We start from the raw sequence: 15,712 nt of genomic DNA on the forward strand, positions 1-15,712 counted from the left end.
GCTTGGCCAAACATGTCTAATCTTTTTAGACTGAAGCTTTAGACTAACATTGCATGATTCCTGGAATTCTTATTAGAAGTTTTGATTCTCTTTATTTTCTTTTCTATATAATTTTCGAAAAAAATACAAAAAATTTTTAAAATCATAAAAATAAAAAATATTTTATGTTTCCTGTTTGAGTCTAGTATCAATTTTTAAGTTTAGTGTCAATTACATTCTTCCTGCATTTTTCGAAAACATGCAATATGTTCTTCATTAATCTTCAAGTTGTTCTTGATGATTTCATTGCTCTGATCTTTAAATTCTCTTGTTTTGTGTGTTTCGTTGTTTCTCATATGCATTCTCAATTTGTTAGTGTCTCCTATATGAAAATTTTTAAGTTTGGTGTCCTGCATGCATTGTTTATTTGATCTTAGTTGCAATTTTTATTGTTTCTCATCATTAAAAATTCAAAAATATTTTTAAAATTATGTCTTTTCAAGTCAATAATATAGAGAATTGAAGATCCAGAACATTCAGCAGAGGGATCAAACAGAAAAAGCTGGGCGTTCAAAACGCCCAGTGAAGAAGGAAAACTGGCGTTTAAACGCCAGCCAGGGTACCTGGCTGGGCGTTTAACGCCCAAAAATGTAGAGATTTGGGCGTTAAACGCCAGAATGGGCACCATTCTGGGCGTTTAACGCCAGGATGACACTGGAGGGAAGATTTTGTTTTTAATTCACATTTTTTTCAAGTTTTCATATTTTTTTCAGAATCAAATCTTTTTCAAATCATATCTTTTCAATTATATCTCTTTCAAAATCAATTTCTTTCCATTTTATATTTATTTTTACCATATTCAAAAATCCTTACTTCAATTAAAGATTTACTTCAAAATTTTCAAGTTGTTACTTGCCTATTAAGAAAGGATCAAACTTTAAATTTTAAAATCATATCTTTTAATTTCTTGATAGTCAAGTAATCAATTTTAATTTTAAAAATTTTCTTTTTTTAAATTGATTTTCAATCATATCTTTTCAAACATATCTTTTCAATCACATCTTTTTCAAAATTAATTTTTTCAATCATATCTTTTTCTAATTTCAAAATATTTTTCAAAAATCACTTTATTTCTTTAACAATCTTAGTTTTAGAAAATCTCAATCAAATTTTCAAATTTCTTTTTAAAATCTTTTAATTAATTTTCGAAAATTCTTCCCCTCTTCTCACATCCTTCTATTTAAGGGACTAAGACTCCTCCTCAAGGTACAATTCGAACTCCCTCCTTCTTTATATGTTCGAATTCTTCTCTACCTCCCTCCTTCTATTCTTCTTTTCCCCTGACACCTCAAGGAATCTCTATACTGTGAGATAGAGGATTCCCTACTTTCTTGTTCTCTTCTCTTTCATATGAGCAGGAACAAAGATAAAGGCATACTTGTTCAAGCTGATCCTGAACCTGAAAGGACCTTGAAGAGAAAGCTAAGAGAAGCTAAAGAATAATTCTCTTTAGAGGGCCTAACAGAGCTCTTCAAAGAAGAAGAAACCATGGCAGCCGAAAAAAACAATGCCAACAATGCAAGGAAGGTGCTTGGTGACTTTACTGCACCTACTCCTGATTTCTATGGGAGAAGCATCTCTATCCCTGCCATTGGAGCAAACAACTTTGAGCTTAAGCCTCAATTAGTTTCTCTAATGCAACAGAATTGCAAGTTTCATGGACTTCCATTGGAAGATCCTCATCAGTTCTTAGCTGAATTCTTGCAAATCTGTGACACTGTCAAGACCAATGGGGTTGACCCTGAAGTCTACAGACTTATGCTGAACTATCCAAGATGTCATTGGATAGCTCTGCTGGAGGATCTTTTCATCTGAAGAAGATGCCTGCAGAAGCTCAAGAACTCATTGAAATGGTTGCAAATAACCAATTTATGTACACCTCTGAAAGGAATCCTGTGAATAATGGGACAACTCAGAAGAAATGAGTTCTTGAGATAGATACTCTGAATGCCATATTGGCTCAGAATAAAATATTGACCCAACAAGTCAATATGATTTTTCAGAGTCTGTCAGGAATGCAAGCAGCAACAAGCAGTACTAAGGAAGCTTCCTCTGAAGAAGAAGCTTATGATCCTGAGAACCCAGCAATGGAAGAGGTAAATTACATGGGAGAATCCTATGGAAACACCTATAATCCTTCATGGAGAAATCATCCAAATCTCTCATGGAAGGATCAACAGAGACCTCAACAAGGTTTCAACAACAATAATGGTGGAAGAAACAGGTTTAGCAATAGCAAGCATTTTCCATCATCTTCTCAGCAACAAACAGAGAATTCTAAGCAGAGCCACTCTGACTTAGCAACCATTGTCTCTGATTTAATCAAAACCACTAAAAGTTTCATGAATGAAACAAGGTCCTCCATTAGAAATTTGGAGGCACAATTGGGTCAGCTGAGTAAGAAAATTACTGAACTCCCTCCTAGCACTCTCCCTAGCAATACAGAAGAGAATCCAAAAAGAGAGTGCAAGGGCATAACCACATCTCACATAGCCAAACATGGAGAGGAGGAAGAGGCAGTGATTCCCACTGAGGAAGACCTCAATGGATGCCCACTGACCTCCATCGAGTTCCCTAATGAGGAATCATGGGAATCTGAGGCTCATTCTAAGACCATAGAGATTCCATTGAATTTACTTCTGCCTTTCATAAGCTCTGATGAGTATTCTTCCTCTGAAGAGGATGAAGATGTCACTGAAGAGCAAGTTGCTAAGTACCTTGGAGCAATCATAAAGCTAAATGCCAAGTTATTCGGTAATGAGACTTGGGAGAATGAACCTCCATTGCTCATCAAAGAACTGGATGACTTGACTAGGCAGAGATTACCTCAAAAGAGACAGGACCCTGGAAAGTTCTCAATCCCTTGTACCATAGGCACCATGATCTTTGAGAAGGCTCTGTGTGACCTAGGGTCAAGCATAAACTTCATGCCTCTCTCTATAATGGAGAAGCTAGGGATCATTGAGGTACAAGCTGCAAGAATCTCACTAGAGATGGCAGACAATTCAAAGAAACAGGCTTATGGACTTGTAGAGGATGTCTTGGTCAAGGTTGAAGACCATTACATCCCTGCTGATTTCATAATCCTAGAAACTGGGAAGTGTATGGATGAATCCATCATCCTTGGCAGACTCTTCCTAGCCACAGCAAAGGCTGTGATTGATGTTGACAGAGGAGAATTGATCATTCAAGTGAATGAAGACTCCCTTGTATTTAAAGCTCAAGGATATCCCTCTGTAACCATGGAGAGGAAGCATGAAGAGCTACTCTCCATACAGAGTCAAACAGAGCCCCCACAGTCAAACTCTAAGTTTGGTGTTAGGAGGCCACAACCAAACTCTAAGTTTGGTGTTCAACCCCTACATTCAAACTCTAAGTTTAGTGTTGGGAGGTTCCAACATTGCTCTGAACATCTGTGAAGCTCCATGAGAGCCCATTGTCAAGCTATTGACATTAAAGAAGCGCTTGTTGGGAGGGAACCCAATCGTTACTATTCTATGATAATTTTCTATTTTCTATTATTATTTTATGATTTTTGTAGGTTGATGATCATGTGAAGTCACAAAAACAATTGAAAAAGCAAAAACAAAGTGAAAAACAGAATGAAAAACAGAACACCCTGGAGGAGATAGTTACTGGCGTTTAAACGCCAGCAAAATGGGCGTTAAACGCCCAGTCTGGCACCATTCTGGGCGTTTAGCGCCAGAAAAGGGCACCAGACTGGCGTTTAGCGCCAGGAATGGGCAAGAAGCTGGCGTTAAACGCCAGAAATGGGCAGCAGTCTGGCGTTTAACGCCAGGATTGGCAGAAAGAGGCGTTTTGCACGCTACTTGGTGCAGGGATGAGATATCCTTGACACCTTAGGATCTGTGGACCCCACAGGATCCCCACCTACCCCACCACTCTCTCTCTTCTTCACCCATTCACCAATCACCTCAATACCTCTTCCCCAAAAATCCCTCACCTATCAAATCCCACCATTCTCTTCACCACTCATATCCATCCTTCATAAAACCCCACCTACCTCACCATTCAAATTCAAACCACTTTTCCTCCCAAACCTACCCTCTATAGCCGAACCATACACACCCCTCTCACCCCTATATAAACCCATCTTCACTCCGTCATTTTCACACAACCTAAACACCACTTCTCCCCCTTGGCCGAAACACAAAGCCCATTCCATCTCCTCTATTTCTTCTTCTTCTACTCTCTTCTTTCTTCTTTTGCTCGAGGACGAGCAACCTTCTAAGTTTGGTGTGGTAAAAGCTAAAGCTTTTTGTTTTTCCATAACCATTTATGGCACCAAAGGCCGGAGAAACCTCTAGAAAAAGGAAAGAGAAGGCAAAAGCTTCCACCTCCGAGTCATGGAAGATGGAGAGATTCCTCTCAAGGGTGCATCAAGACCACTTCTATGAAGTTGTGGCCAAGAAGAAAGTGATCCTCGAGGTCCCTTTTAAAATAAAAAAGAATGAGTATCTGGAGATCCGACATGAGATCCGAAGAAGAGGTTGGGAAGTTCTCACCAACCCTATTCAACAAGTCTGAATCTTAATGGTTCAAGAGTTCTATGCCAATGCATGGATCACCAAGAACCATGATCAAAGTGTGAACCCGGACCCTAAGAATTGGCTTACAATGGTCCGAGGGAAATACTTGGATTTTAGTCCGGAAAAACATTCTGATTGATGAGGACAAACCCATCACTAAGAAAAGGATGGAGAAAACAAGAGAACCTCATCAAGAGCATGAGGAAATTCCTCATCATGAAATCCCTGAGATGCCTCAAGGGATGCATCTTCCTCCACAAAACTATTGGGAGCAAATCAACACCTCCCTAGGAGAATTTAAGTTCCAACATGGGACAACTAAGGGTGGAATACCAAGAGCATTCCATCCTCCTCCATGAAATTAGAGAAGATCAAAGAACCATGAGAGAGGAGCAACAAAGGCAAGGAAGAGACATTGAGGAGCTCAAGCACTCCATAAGATCTTCAAGAGGAAGAACAAGCCGCCATCACTAAGGTGGACCCGTTCTTTAATTTCCTTGTTCTTTATTTCCTGTTTTTCGAAAATTGTGCTTTATGTTTATTTATGTTTGTGTCTTTATTACATGATCATTAGTGTCTATGCCTTAAAGCTATGAAAATGAATCCATCACCTTTCTTAAATGAAAAATGTTTTTAATTGAAAAAGAAAAAGAAGTGCATGAATTTCAAATTTTAAAACAGTTTAATTATTTTGATGTGGCGGCAATACTATTGTCTTTCTGAATGAATGCTTGAACATTGCATATTTTTGAATTTGATTGTTTATGAATGTTAAAATTGTTGGCTCTTGAAAGAATGAAAGGAAAAGGAGAAATGTTATCTGATGATCTGAAAAATCATAAAATTGATTCTTGAAGCAAGAAAAAGCAGTGAAAAGCTTGCAAAAAAAGAAAAAAGAGAAGGGCGAAAAAAAAGAGAAAAGAAAAAGAAAGAACAAGAAAAGCAAGCAGAAAAAGCCAATACCCGTTTAAACCAAAAGGCAAGGGTGATAAAAAAGATCCAAGGCTTTGAGCATCAGTAGATAGGAGGGCCCACAGGAATAAAATCCTGGCCTAAGCGGCTAAAACAAGCTGTCTCTAACCATGTGCTTGTGGCATGAAGGTGTCAAGTGAAAACTTGAGACTGAGTGGTTAAAGTCGAGGTCCAAAGCAAAAAGAAGAGTGTGCTAAAGAACCCTGGACACCTCTAATTGGGGACTCTAGCAAAGCTGAGTCACAATCTAAAAAGGTTCACCCAGTTATGTGTCTGTGGCATTTATGTATCCGGTGGTAATACTAGAAAACAAAGTGCTTAGGGCCACGGCCAAGACTCATAAAGTAGATGTGTTCAAGAATCAACATACTTAACTAGGAGAATCAATAACACTATCTGGATTCTGAGTTCCTATAGATGCCAATCATTCTGAACTTCAAGGGATAAAGTGAGATGCCAAAACTGTTCAGAAGCAAGAAGCTAAAAGCCCTGCTCATCTAATTAATACTGATCTTCATAGATGTTTTTGGAATTCATTGTACATTCTCTTCTTTTTATCTTATTTGATTTTCAGTTGCTTGGGGACAAGCAACAATTTAAGTTTGGTGTTGTGATGAGCGGATAATTTATACGCCTTTTGGCATTATTTTTAGTATGTTTTTAGTATATCTTAATTAGTTTTTATTATATTTTTATTAGTTTTTATTTAAAAATCACTCTTCTGGACTTTACTATGAGTTTGTGTGTTTTTCTATGATTTCAGGTATTTTCTGGCTGAAATTGAGGGACCTGAGCAAAAATCTGATTCAGAGGCTGAAAAAGAACTGCAGATGCTGTTGGATTCTAACCTCCCTGCAAGTGGATTTTATGGAGCTAATAAAGCCCAATTGGCGTGCTCTCAATTGCGTTAGAAAGTAGACATCCTGGGCTTTCCAGCAATATATAATAGTCTATACTTTGCCCGAGATCTGATGTCCCAAACAGGCGTTCCAAGTCAGCTCAAGAATTCTGGCGTTTAACTCCAAAACTGGCACAAAAGCTGGAGTTAAACGCCCAAACTGGTACAAAAGCTGGCGTTTAACTCCAAGAAAAGTCTCTACACGAAAATGCTTTAATGCTCAGCCCAAGAACACACCAAGTGGGCCCGGAAGAAGATTTCTGCATTAATTACTGATTTCTGTAAACCCTAGGCTACTAGTTCTCTATAAATAGGACCTTTTGCTATTGTATTTTCATACTTTTGATCTTTGATAAGTCTTATGCTATCTTAGGCACGTTTGGGGCTGGCCTCACGGCCATGCCTGAACCTTGTTCTTATGTATTCTCAACGGTGGAGTTTCTACACACCATAGATTAAGGTGTGGAGCTCTGCTGTTCTTCATGAATTAATACAAGTAATATTATTTTTCTATTCAACTCAAGTCTATTTCTTCTCCAAGATATTCATTCGTTCTTCAACTTGATGAATGTGATGATCCGTGACACTCATCATCATTCTCACCTATGAACACGTGCCTGACAACCACCTCTGTTCTACTAGCAATGGCTTGAATGCGTATCTCCTGGGTTTCTGATCTAAGATTGGAACCTTCGTGGTATAGGCTAGAATTATTGGCGGCCATTCCTGAGATCCGGAAAGTCTAAACCTTGTCTGTGGTATTTCGAGTAGGATCTGGGAAGGGATGACTGTGACGAGCTTCAAACTCGCGATTGTGGGGCGTGTGACAGACGCAAAAGGATCAATGGATCCTATTCCGACATGATCGAGAACCGACAGCTGATTAGCCGATGTTGTGACAGAGCATCAGGACCATTTTCACTAAGAGGACGGGATGTAGCCATTGACAATGGTGATGCCCAACATAAAGCTTGCCATGGAAAGGAGTATGAATGATTGGAAGAAGGCAATAGGAAAGCAGAGGTTCAAGGGGAACAAAGCATCTTCATAGCTTATCTGAAATCCACCAATGAATTACATAAGTATCTCTATCTTTATTTTATGTTTATTTTCATCACCTTAAACTCCATAACCATTTGAATCCGCCTGACTAAGATTTACAAGATGACCATAGCTTGCTTCAAGCCGACAATCTCCGTGGGATCGACCCTTACTCACGTAAGGTTTATTACTTGGACGACCCAGTGCACTTGCTGGTTAGTTGTGCGGAATTGTGACAAAGTGTGATTCATGTTTAAGAGCTCCAAGTCTTTGGCGCCATTGTTGATGATCACAATTTCGTGCACCATGTAACCATGCGATTTGGCTCAAAAACTCACGGGTTGTGTGTTTTTTGGCTCAAAAACCATATATCAGTTATGTATTTCATGCAAGTAGAGATCAAGAGTTTCCATTCAACTCAATGTGAATCCTTGAATGGCTCAAATAAAAATAAGTATATTCTTTGCAAAAATGTTGTCAATTTACCAACATTTATTGCTATATATATACATAGTGTGTGGATTGTTGTGATTCTGAAAAACTAAAGTTTCTAGTTTACTCTTTTTTTTCAATTAATCCAAATTCTCATATGCTAAATGGGTAAACTATACTAAATAATCCATATTTTCTATATCACAACGAATAAGCTAAAAATGCAAATTAAGCTAAATATCTAAGATATATACAGTCCAAAGTGCAAAAATGCAGAAATAAAGTAAAAATACAGTAAAAGAAAAACACACAAGTACTGAAAGACAAATAAGATAAAATAAAATAAAATACAAAAAAAGAAATAAAAATAGGATAAGAGAGCCTGAAAGTGGTTCACCAAAAATAAAGTTCGCCAGAGATGGCGACCTCCCCATACTAAAATAATATCATCGTCCTCGATGCTCAATCAAGCTGGGTGTGAGAAAGTAGCATCTCCGGAAGGATGTGCTACTGGTGTCTCTGTGGGCTCTGGTAGGGATAGTGCCTGAGGCTCTGCTTGTATCGGTGCCTGTTGGTCTGATGGCTGTCTCTGCGGAGGCTCCTCATGCTGGGACTCTGCCTGTTGATACTCTGCACGTGCCTCTACCTCATGATCATCCGCCTCCTCCTCAGATGGCTCTGATGGTGTGTCAGGCTCGGAGGGGATGTCAGGGTTGCCAGACCGGATCATTAGTTTCAGATGCTTATAACGTCACTTGTCGCGGCGCTCTATCCAATCCAGGCACTCGAAGAGTCGGTGCACCAGGTGGTAGATGGGCTCTGAAGCAGGTGGAGGTGCTGTGGTAGTGGCTGGTGCAGCAGGAGCTAAAGGGGCAGCAAAAGATGTAGCTGCCTCAGCAGAGGCAGTGAAAAAGGGTGGTCGGTAGCCCAAAGCCTGGAACTTCCTACTGTGTGGGATAATCTTCTTGCATTCGGCGGCAGGTGGCTTTTCATCCGCGAGCTCCCAGGGCACCTCAGCTCGGCGGCCCATCTGAGTAATCAAATAAGGAAGGGGCAGAGTGCCTTGGACATGGACCCTGGACATATAATACCGGATGAATCTAGGAAGCTACAGGTCCTTGCCCTCCATCACACACTAAATGAGGGTAATCATGGCAGCTGGCACCTCAGTCTCATGAGTGCTCGACATCACATAGTTACTCAGAATTTGCTGCCAAAGCCGAGCCTCATCATTCAAATAAATAAGCTTGATTCCCTTTGGGGCCACTGTGGACTTGCCCATGACCCATGGGACAGTAGGATCAAGAGCTATAGTCCGCTTTACGGTGTCCCAATCAAACCTCATAAATCTCATATCCTCCTCAGCCTGCTGGTAACCATATGGTTTATCTGATTTAGGTAGGAGCTAGAGGATATCTTCAATTGCTTCCTAAGTAACCAGAATCTGTTTGCCTCTGAGCTGTACTGCATCCAGGGTCGTTTTGAAATAGTTACAGTAGAATTCTCTGACCCAAGATGAATTGACCTCAGTCAAGTTCCTCTCCAGGAAGAACCAGCCTCTCTGTTTAATTTGTTCTAAGGTGTATTGTTTGAGTTCTTCTGGAATTTTGAGGGTCTTTTCCAGGTATAGGTTTCTTGAAGTTGCGAAGACCGGATACTTGAGTTCACAGTATCTGTTGGCAAACTTGACTGGGTCTGTGGCAGGCACCAACTGTTCAGCCTTTTCCTGCGGGGTAAAATTCTTTTTCCGCCAGGAATCATCATGGAGGATATCTAAGATAGAGGTAGAGGATTCTCCTCTTTTCCTTTTGCCTGTGGTTGCCTTGCCCTTTCCTTTGCTTTTGGTGTCAGACATCCTGAAAAGCAGAAGTTCCAGGATACAGTTTAAGAAACTAAAGCAGGAAAACAGGTAAGCAAATAGGATTTGAACGATATAAGTGATGAGCGGATAATTTATACGCTTTTTGGCATTGTTTTTAGGTAGTTTTTAGTATGTTTTAGTTAGTTTTTATTATATTTTTATTAGTTTTTAAATAAAAATCACATTTCTGGACTTTACTATGAGTTTATGTGTTTTTCTGTGATTTCAGGTATTTTCTGGCTGAAATTGAGGGACCTGAGCAAAATCTTATTTAGAGGCTGAAAAAGGACTGCAGATGTTGTTGGATTCTGACCTCTCTGCACTCGAAATGGATTTTTTGGAGATACAGAAGCCCAATTGGCACGCTCTCAATTGCGTTGGAAAGTAGACATCCAGGGCTTTCCAGCAATATATAATAGTCCATACTTTGCCCAAGTTATGACGATGCAAATTGGCGTTTAACGCCAAGTCCTTACCCTATTCTGGCATTAAACGCCAGAAACAGGTTGCAAACCAGAGTTAAACGCTAGAAATAGGCTACAACATAGCGTTTAACTCCAAATAAAGTCTCTACACATGGAAGCTTCAATGCTCAGTCCAAGCACACACCAAGTGGGCCCCAGAAGTGGATTTCTGCACTATCTACCTTAGTTTACTCAATTTCTGTAAACCTAGGTCACTAGCTCAGTATAAAAACTACTTTTAGAGATCTATTTTGGGATCATCAGACTTTACACGTTTCATATTGTATCTTCTATGGCATGAGTCTCTAAACCCCATGGTTGGGGGTGAGGAGCTTTGCTGTGTTTTGATGAATTAATGCAATTACCACTGTTTTCCATTCAATCACGCTTGTTCCTATTCTAAGATATTCATTCACACTTTAATCTGATGAATGTGATGATCCGTGACACTCCTCATCATTCTCACCTGTGTATCTCTTGGGTTTCTAATCTAAGATTGGAACCTTCGTGGTATAGGCTAGAATTATTGGCGGCCATTCCTGAGATCCGAAAAGTCTAAACCTTGTCTGTGGTATTCCGAGTAGGATCTGGGAAGGGATGACTGTGACGAGCTTCAAACTCACGAATGCTGGGCGTAGTGACAGGCCCAAAAGGATCAATGGATCCTATTCCAACATGAGTGAGAATCGACAGATGATTAGCCGTGCGGTGACAGCGCATTTGGACCATTTTCACTGAGAGGACGGATGGTAGCCATTGACAACGGTGATCCACCAACATACAGCTTGTCATGGAAGGAGACTAACGTGCGTGAAGAAGAAGACACTAGGAAAGCAGAGATTCAGATGACAGAGCATCTCCAAAACCTCAACATGTTCTCCATTACTTCATAACAAGTATTTATTTCATGTTTGTTTGCTTTTTACAATTAAATCTGAGAATTATTGATATCCTGACTAAGAGTTACAAGATAACCATAGTTTGCTTCAAGCCGAAAATCTCCGTGGGATCGACCCTTACTCATGTAAGGTATTACTTGGTCGACCCAGTGCACTTGCTAGTTTGTTGTGCGGAATTGCAAAGTGTGATGTGATTTCGTGCACCAAGTTTTTGGTGCCGTTGCTGGGGACTGTTCGAGTTTGGACAACTGACGGTTTATTTTGTTGCTTAGATTAGGAATAATTTTTTTTTTTTTTGTTGATTTAGAGTCACTAGAATTGCATCTGCTATTTTCCTTTCAAAAATCTTTCAAAAATACTATTTTTCTTTATTAAATTTTAATTTTTCTTTGAGTCTTGTATTCGAGTTTAGTTTTATGTTTTAAGTTTGGTGTCAATTGCATGCCTTTATTTTCCTTTAAATTTTTGAATTTGTGTTCATTGTTCTTTCTTGATCTTCAAGTTATTCTTGCTATTTTTCTTGTTTGATCTTTAGTTTTTCTTGTTCTGTGTCTTTCCTTATTTTTCTTGTGCATTTTCAAATTATCAGTATTCAAAAAAATTTTATATATTAAATACCTTTTTAAAACACGTTAAATTTATAGCTCAGTTGGCTAAAGTGTTGTGCTTATGTTCTTGGTAATTGGGTATCTTCCTTTCAAAATTTTTTTCAAAAATAATTTTTCTTTGATTAAATCTTGTGTCAAACTTTTAAGTTTGGTGTTCTTTTTATGTTCTTGAGTCTTTGAATTTTGTTCTTGTTGTTCTTGTGAGTCTTCAAGGTGTTCTTTGGTCTTCTTTGTGTTTTGATCTTAAAATTTTTAAGTTTGGTGTTCCTTGGTATTTTCCCTCCAAAATTTTCAAAAACAAGGAGCATTAGATCTAAAAATTTTAAGTCTTGTGTCTTTTGTGTGTTTTTTCTCTTTTCTCATAAAAATTCAAAAAATAAAAAAAAATATCCTTTCCTTTAATGCTCATAATTTTCGAATTCATTAGGTTGATTTGGTCAAAATTTTAAAATCATACATTTTTCAAATCTTTTATTTTATCTTATTTTATTTTATTTTATTTTCCTTTTAATTTTCGATTTTCAAAAAAAAATAAATAAATAATTTTTTTTTTACAATCCACATCATCTCCCTTTCTCCATCATGGATCTAAGTGGAAATGAACAGTCCAGAAGGACTCTGGGGTCATATGGTAATCCCACTACTGCTGCATATGGAAGTAGTATCTGTATACCTCCCATCAAAGCAGGCAGTTTTGAGCTAAATCCTCAGCTCATTGTCATGGTGCAGCAAAACTGCCAGTATTTCGGTCTTCCACAAGAAGAACCTACTGAGTTTCTGGCACAGTTCTTGCAAATTGCTGACACAGTACGTGACAAGAAAGTAGATCAGGATGTCTTCAGATTATTACTGTTTCCATTTACTGTAAAAGATCAAGCTAAGAGGTGTTTAAATAACCAACCTACAGCAAGCATAAGAACATGGAAGTAGTTATCTGACAAATTCCTGAATCAATATTTTCCTCCAAAAAGGATGACACAACTAAGGTTGGACATCCAAGGCTTTAAACAAGAGGATGATGAATCCTTTTATAACGCCTAGGAGAGGTACAGAGGGATGCTAAGGAAATGCCCCTCTGAAATATTTTCAGAGTGGGTGCAACTAGACATCTTCTACTATTGGCTTACAGAAAAAGCTCAGATATCTCTACACCACTCAGCTGGTGGATCTATACACATGAGAAAGACTATTGAAGAGGCTCAAGAGCTTATTGATATAGTTGCTAGAAATCAGCATCTATACATAAGTAATGAGTCCTCCATGAAAGAAGAGGCTAAGGCAGTATTAACTGACTTTAGTCCTCAGGAGCAAGTTACTGAACTCAATCAGCAACTATCTTCTATAACAAGGCAATTGGCAGAATTTAAGGAGATGCTACAAGAAACCAAAATTGCTAACAAGGATATGGAATCCCAATTGAATCAGATAAAACAGCAGTTATCAAAACAGATAACAGAGGAGTGTCAAGCTGTTCAATTAAGGAGTGAAAAAATATTAAATACATCAACTCAAAGCAGCAGAAAGCCAAGGAAAGAATAACTGACAGAGGATGAGCAGAATGCTACCCAAAATCCCTCTGAGGACAGTAAGAGCCCAGAGAGGAATGATTTTGGCGTTCAAACACCAGAAAAGGGTGAAAAGTTGGCGTCAAACACCAATTCCATGTTCAATTCTGGCGTTCAAATGCCAGAACAGGGTAGGAATCTGGCGTTAAACGCCAATCCAGCACCCAATCCTGGCGTTCAAACGCCAGTAAGGGATCAGACACCTGCAGGTGCTGATAATAACTCCCTCAAGAAGGCTTCTCAGCCTACTTCTATAGGAAATAAACCTGCAACAACCAAGGTTGAAGAATATAAAGCCAAAATACCTTATCCTCAGAAACTCTGCCAAGCGGAACAGGATAAACAATTTGCCCGCTTTGTAGACTATCTCAGGACTCTTGAAATAAAGATTTCGTTTGCAGAAGCACTTGAGCAAATACCCTCTTATGCTAAGTTCATGAAAGAAATCTTAAGCCATAAGAAGGATTGGAGAGAAACTGAAAAAGTTTTTCTCACTGAGGAATGCAGTGCAGTCATTCTGAAAAGCTTACCAAAGAAGCTTAAGGATCCTAGAAGCTTTATGTTACCATGCACATTAGAGGGAATTTGCACCAAGACAGTCCTATGTGATCTTGGGACAAGTATCAACCTAATTCCTGCATCCACTATCAGAAAGCTTGGTTTGGATGAAGAGATCAAACCAACCCAGATTTGTCTTCAACTTGCTGATGGCTCCATAAAATACCCATCAGGTATAATTGAAGACATGATTGTCAAGGTTGGGCCATTTGCCTTTCCCACTGACTTTGTAGTGCTAGAAATGGAGGAGCACAAGAGTGCAACTCTCATTCTAGGAAGACCTTTCCTAGCAACTGGACAAACTCTCATTGATGTTCAAAAAGGTAAAGTGACCCTGAGAGTCAATGTGGATGAGTTTAAGTTGAATGCTGTCAAAGCTATGCAGCATCCAGACACACCGAAGGACTGCATGAGAGTTGATATTATTGACTCTTTGGTAGAGGAAGTCAATATGACTGAGAGTCTCGAATCAGAGCTAGAGGACATCTTTAAATATGTTCAGCCTGATCTAGAGGAATCAGAGGAAACAGAAGAACCTTTGAAAACGCCTCAGGAGGAGGAAAAGCCTCCCAAGCCCGAGCTCAAACTACTACCACCATCCCTGAAATATGTATTTCTGGGAGAAGACAACACTTTTCCTGTGATCATAAGCTCTACCTTGAAGCCACAAGAAGAGGAAGCACTGATTCAAGTGCTAAGGACACACAAGACAGCTCTTGGGTGGTCCATAAGTGATCTTAAGGGCATTAGCCCAGCCAGATACATGCACAAAATCCTCTTGGAGGATAATGCTAAGCCAGTGGTTCAACCACAAAAGCGGCTGAATCCAACCATAAAGGAAGTGGTGCAAAAAGAGGTCACTAAACTACTAGAGGCTGGGACTATTTATCCTATTTCTGATAGCCCCTGGGTGAGCCCTGTCCAAGTCGTCCCTAAGAAGGGAGGCATGACAGTAGTTCATAATGAAAAGAATGAACTGGTTCCTACAAGAATAGTTACAGGGTGGCGCATGTGTATTGACTACAGAAGACTCAATACAACCACCAGAAAGGATCATTTTCCTTTACCATTCATAGACCAGATGCTAGAAAGACTAGCAGGTCATGATTATTACTGCTTTTTGAATGGCTATTCAGGATACAACCAAATTGTAGTAGATCCCCAGGATCAAGAGAAAACAGCATTCACATGTCCATCTGGAGTATTTGCCTACAGAAGGATGCCATTTGGGCTGTGTAATGCACCTGCAACCTTTTAGAGATGCATGCTCTCTATTTTCTCTGATATGGTGGAAAAATTTTTGGAAGTCTTCATGGATGACTTCTCGGTATATGGAGACTCATTCAGTTCCTGTCTTGGTCACCTAACACTTGTTCTGAAAATGTGCCAAGAGACTAACCTGGTTTTAAACTGGGAAAAATGTCACTTTATGGTGACTGAAGGGATAGTCCTTGGGCACAAGATTTCGAACAAAGGAATAGAGGTGGATCAAGCTAAGGTAGAGGTAATTGAAAAATTACCACCACCTGCCAATGTGAAGGCAATCAGAAGCTTTCTGCGGCATGCAGGATTCTATAGGAGGTTTATAAAGGATTTTTAAAAAATCGCAAAACCTCTAAGTAATCTGCTAGCTACTGACACGCCATTTATATTTGACACAGAGTGTCTACAGGCGTTTGAGACTCTGAAAGCTAAGCTGGTCACAGCACCAATCATTTCTGCACCAAACTGGACATTACCATTCGAACTGATGTGTGATGCCAGTGACCATGCCATTGGTGCAGTATTGGGACAGAGGCATGACAAACTTTTGCATGTCATCTAC

This window comes from Arachis ipaensis, chromosome B06 (genome assembly GCF_000816755.2).
Source record: "Arachis ipaensis cultivar K30076 chromosome B06, Araip1.1, whole genome shotgun sequence".
In the NCBI taxonomy this organism is placed as follows: domain Eukaryota; kingdom Viridiplantae; phylum Streptophyta; class Magnoliopsida; order Fabales; family Fabaceae; genus Arachis; species Arachis ipaensis.